Genomic DNA, 6,000 nt, shown 5'->3' on the forward strand with positions numbered 1-6,000 from the left:
GCGGCTTTTGAGGCGAGCGTCGCTAGTATCTCCGAGCGTCGCAATTACCCATAGCAATTACCAACATCAGTGTAATCCAGTCGAATGGAATTATACCAGAGCTTGTAATCCAAAGTAATTGTTTCTATGCCTACAAGCCCGTTACAAGACAACTAGTTGCAGCCCCCAGAGTTTATCCCATTGTTGCACTCGGACCTCCGCCGTGGACTCTCTGCATCAACCCCAGCATGCTTGTTCAAGACACGCAGAGTCAGCTCTCACGCCCTCTGTCCTCCATTGTTCCGGGTTCCTCTCCACTATCGCCGGCCATCTACACGAGAAAAGAAAGGGTGGGGCGCGCAAAATCCCCCCATACAGCCATCCGAGCCGAGACAGCGGCCAAACCATGAAATCAGAGCACATATCCGAGCTGAGACCACTCCTGACATACCACCGGTAATCCGCGTTCTTCTCGAGGCTCTTGCGGCCGCGCATGCGGATGATGGATCAAGTGGGATCATGTGGGATCCGCCAACGAGCACGATCCAACCAGCAGCAGCCCCTGGGACCAACCGCGACAGGGATACGTTTCTCGGGGATCAACGGGATTTACTGTGTCGGCAAGATCATCCTCTCTGGGCTCTTGTCTGACACGAGCCTGATAGGACTTCCCGGTGGGCAACGGATGGGTGGTCAGGAAAGAAAGAACATGAGGCCGACCCGACCAGGATGAAACATGCCAGTTCCCGTCAACGTGACTCCCTCGTTCTCTTGCTGCAGGTTTCCTGAAGCAAGCCCACATGGTAATACAGACCGATGGTAAGATCCAGAGACCTGGATTGGGAGCAGGCCGGGCTATTGTGTCCAAGCACCATGTCGGCAGTTGTTCAATTGGCAATCATGGCTCTGGTCTCCGATGACCCACCTACATGGGAATTCCGTAGGATCGCGGACTCTCGGTTTCAAGACTCATCTGGCTGTCGAAGTAGGGGGGGGTGGGGAGGGAAATGGAGGGCAGAGAATCGACTCGACTGATGTCTCGAGTACGCCTGCCAAAATTGGACTCCATGGAAGCCCAAAAAAACAAGGAATCCCGCGCGCTAGCAGCATGTGCAACCACAACCGCGTCACGACTCGCCGGCCGACAAACCCGAAGCCATAAAAAAACGACCTAAAAGCAATAACAAGACAAGCCGTCAAAGCTAAACGCCCAAACCTTGCATCCACTGATCTCCTGATCTCCTGATCTCCCGCCCCCTCCCCAAACCTTCATGCAGCGCCTCGGATATCCCTTGCAGCAACGCCCTCGTTGCTCTGTCGAGTTTCCCGGTAGTGCAGCTTCGGCCGAACGCCATCCTCCCACTCCCAAAAAGAAAGCTCGAATAATCAAGTATTGATTGACTGGGAATTGCGCAATGCCGTTCTGTTTTTTCATCCCATGTGCCAGGTCATCATGCCATGGTGCGGGGAGAAAGAGTAGCATGGCCCCCGTTTTCGGCTGTGCTGCGATTTCACTGGTGTGGCGTGCAGCGGTGGACGCCACTTTGCCATCAGTTTGGCTGCCGCTGGATTGATCGACTTGCCGCTGGCGGAGAATGTGGTGGCTTGTTTGACTCGGATTATTGATGTCGTTTGACTTTGGATGGTTCTGGCCCTCAAACAACCCTGTTCAGTAAGTTCCATCTGAAGTATATATCCCACGGTTGTACGAGGGTGCATACGATCAACACGAAGAGGGCGGAGTATGAGTAATGATTTGGGGAATCTATGAGTAGCTTCGACATCCAGGGTAGTTATCCTTGAATTTCCAGTCGCCTGAATCAAAACAACTACATGTTCATGATCACTATCCAAACCGAATTGACCTGACAGCCTTTCCATCTTCCCCATGTGTATACTTCGGCTTGTAACAACAACAACCCTAGATCCCGGCCCTGGCGCTAGTCTCCATTCGTCCGACTCTCTGTAACTTATTACCAACCACGTGACATTTCCCGATCAGGGAGACGGAGGCCTTCGCGCATGATGTCGTGGCCCAGGAAACAATGGCGACGCTAATGTCTCCCCTTCGATCAGCATTCACCCCCCCCCCCTTTCCAGCACCAATCCGTTGTCATTCGGTGCGCTTCTCCATTTTGTCGACCTCGGCACATCCGAGTCTCGATTGCACCATCAACCTACCAGTCATCCCGTAGAGAGGCACAAAAAAAGCCTAGCTTCCCCCTCCTCAAGTGGGCGGCAGATCCCCACCCGTTTTTGCCTGCGCCATCGTCCCGATTGCCCGCTCTCCCTATCCCGGGCCGTCTTCCCTTGTATGGGGGCAAAAAAACAGCCACCGCAAAGCTGCGGCGAACCGCCGACCCAGGCAAAACAGGGATCGCAAAGGATTGTAGGCTGGGAAGAGCGACAGACCTAGGCCTGGTGGAATGGCTGGCTGCCGTTACTTCTTGTGTTAGCCACTAACAATGGGACAATGGACAAAATAGGACAATGAGATCTCCACAGCGCCTCGACAGCTCACCTCTGCCGCCTTCCAGCTTCACGCTCAGCCTTTCCCCCCCTTATCTTGAGTGCGGCTTAAAACGGACTCAGTCTCGCGAAACGAGACGGGACGGCATTGATGGTGGGTTCCCTCTCTCTCCAACCGCATTCTCTTTCTTTACCGTCGGGTATTATTCTCTAATTACAGTTAAAAGGCTGGATGGGGCAAAGACCATCGCTCTACATCCGGTCGCCCAAACGAGAGAATTTCCAGTTTTCAAGATGGAGGATTTTTTTGAGCTCCGGACAGAGTAGTAGGGAGCAAACACGGACTACTAAAAAAAAAAAAAAAAAAGACGATACGATGAATCGAGAAAAAAGGCCGGTACTGCGATGCTTTTTGCCGTGGCCTCCACCAACCTCCACTTAGTGGAGGTCGGGACCAGCATCAGTTCGCCGTTACCAACCGTCCCCCCCTCCCCCTAACCCTGAGCCCTGAGAGACTGGGACCCCAATGGATCGCGGGACGGCAGGAGGATGAAGACACGCCCAGAAATGGACACAGTGACATCAGCACGCCTCGGTATCAAGGATTGGATCGCAACTACAGAGGAACCAGGGAGAGATATAGACCTTAGAATCACAATAAAATCTTGTAATGATGTTGATAGCTCCTATAAAATTTTTCTCCCAATCTACAGAGATAGAAAGAGCGAAAGAGAACTAGTGTACGGTATAAGTGACGGAAGTTCCTCGAGAAGGGGGACCTGGCAGGTGTCAGTGTACTCCGTTCCTTTGCGTTGGAAGGAGCGGAGCGTTCGTTTGGGACGCCGATTGAGTTTGAACCGGGTAGATAGGGTTGGGCCGGCAGTAGCTGGACAACGTGGTTGGCTACAACAGAGGGTCCAAGTGGAGGCCACCCCTCCCTCCCTCCCTCCCAATCGTGTGTCCAGGGCTGAGGAGAGTGTTGACACATGGAATAATAGGAGGATAGGTGCCGGTTTGAAGAATACTAGAGATAGGATTCGGAGAAGGTGGTGTGCCGGATTGTCTACATTCAAGGATCTATAGAAATCGCAGGAAAGTTTGCAAGAATACAATGTAGTAGTATTATGCATAGTACTGCAGCAAGACTGTCCTCCATTGGATCACGCCTCCTGCGCCCTATTGACGGATACGAAGATATATCTCCCTTGACACGAACGCGATGCCTTTTGCTTTATTTTTTCCTACCGTTTTTTTTTTCTTCTTTTTTTTCTCTTTGCTATCAGATTGGGCACCTCGTCCGGTCAAGGTGGAATCTCCTTGACCTTTCCCCCTTTTCCCTTCCAAGCGAGCCTTTTTTCGCCTCTGGACCACCTGGCCCTCCTGAACCGGACGCCACGGATGCACCAGGGTTGAAGGGATCACAACCTGGCGGGGGCGGCACAAGCGAACTGGTTCGTGGGACCGCTGTCAAACCCGTCCGTTGAGCAGCGCCTAGCCAGTCATCGGGCGCCCAGAGCGAAGATGACGGTCTAGAGCGGGGCCGCACCTGGCCCGTTCGCCTGGGGCGAGGCCTCAAGAGGTCCAGAACTGATGAACTGCCTTCCCGTCTCTCACCCCCCTTATGCGTGGGTTTCTTGGGTCAAGGACCACAATGCAGCGGAGATGATGACATATCGAGTGTGCTAAGACTCCACACAGGGAGTTAGTGGGGAGGAGGGATCGGTTGGCGGTTCGAGCAGAGAGATTCAGTCGAACAGGGGGATTGATTTCATAACCTGTCCCTCATCCTATTCTGTACAGAAGACATCGTATCGCATACTGCATGTATGGTTGTATGCTCTGTAAACATACTTGGTATGAACGTATGAATGTACGTTTGTATGTATGTATAAAGGATGCAGTATGAAAAAATGCAAGCCGTCGAGAGATACAGAGTATGGAGTACAGAGATGCATTCCCATCGTACAAACCACCCCCTGTGGCTTTCTTCAACCTAGATCCATGCATTTTGACACCAGGCCTGGAGCACAGAGGACTCGACTCTGTATTGGAGTATTGCAGTCTTGGAGGTTTTCACACCGTCTATGTCTCTCGTCTATCTTGCGCGGTATATTTCCCACAGCTCCAGGCATAAGTCACCTTGACATTTATCCTTCCGTACTCCCAAGCATCTAACGAAACGGATCGACTAGACCCGGAATAATACCTGCCTGTACCGTGGACTCGCCACACCATGTCCCCCTTCTTAAAAAGCATGTGGTGCACATCACCAGCAAGTGACCAACACATCCATGACGGCCAACAGCCAACTGGTGGAGGGGGCAACAAAACGGCTCCAACGGGTGGATCCAGGTTCCATGCACCTCAAACCCAAGGCAGAGGGTGTCCCCGAAAGAAAGAACTCTAACATACCCGTTGGCAGTTTCAGGATGCGTGCTCCGTGGTCGTGCCCCTCTCATGCTCCTCCACCGTCCTGCATTCCCTGTCCCGCTCTCTGTGCTGCTTCCTCCAGGATCAATCCCTCAGCAAAATGCATGACAGCATTCGTTGCATGGGCCATCCGCAACTCCTCCCCAAAGGGAAAGTAAAAATGGCTAATAAAATGGGGCAAAAAAAGTAAAACAAAACAAAAACAAAACAAGACGAGCCTACCCGAAACTCTCGCCAAACCCGACCAAGCCTCGGTCGATAGCGTGCCAAACGGGTTCCCACCGTTCGGGCTCCTGGAGGCCGGGTGGTCCCCGAGCTGTAAAGCCCGGTCGCCTGCCAATCACGGGCCCGGACGGGCTAGGAAGGGCAAATTCTAAACAGTCCCGCCATGCCAGTTGTGAAATCTACGCTTCAAACGGTCTAGGATTCTAGGATTCGACCTGAGGATCTGAGGATTTGAGGATTTCAACATGGCATTCGGAGGAAGGATTGGGCTTTTTTGGTGAAGCCCATACATACCTCGGATGGGATCTTTGATGCCGTTGTTACGATTGTGGGTTCGTTTGTATTCACACTCTTTTCTCTTTTCTCTCTTTTTTCTATTCCTACTCTATAGAGTCGTCTCCGAGACTCTTCCTAGTTACCACGCGATACTCCATCCTCCATTCTCTGTTCTGCGTTGTCTTTTGTCTTTCCTCCTCTCTTCCCCCCTGTTCCCTGTCTCCCTGTATCCCCGTTCGTCAAGCAAACCCTAAAAAGGCCGACCCAAACCCGGGCCTCCACGTGACACCCGCTCGGGCCCTTTGCCAAAGCCACGCAGCGTGGGAGGCCCGACAATCAGGAAGCAACGGCTACGAGACCGTTCGGTCCGCAGGTTTTTATTTTTATTTTTTTTTTTCACTTCTGGGTGCGGGCGTGGACAGGGCCCATGTACCGTACTCCCGTCTCGACGGGGGAATATACTTCTTCGTATGTCCTAAGAAACTGAAGAGATGGGCAACAGCGACCGCCCATGATGAGCTCTGGAAGCCCGAATACTTATTTTCCCTGTTCATCTTAGGAGGAATTTCTTATACGTATCCAAATGGTCTCGTCTTCTCGGTGGATATGAGTTGATGAGTG

This window comes from Penicillium macrosclerotiorum (genome assembly GCF_028827735.1).
Source record: "Penicillium macrosclerotiorum strain IBT 26536 chromosome Unknown utg000003l_segment0_segment0, whole genome shotgun sequence".
Taxonomy (NCBI): Eukaryota; Fungi; Ascomycota; class Eurotiomycetes; order Eurotiales; family Aspergillaceae; genus Penicillium; species Penicillium macrosclerotiorum.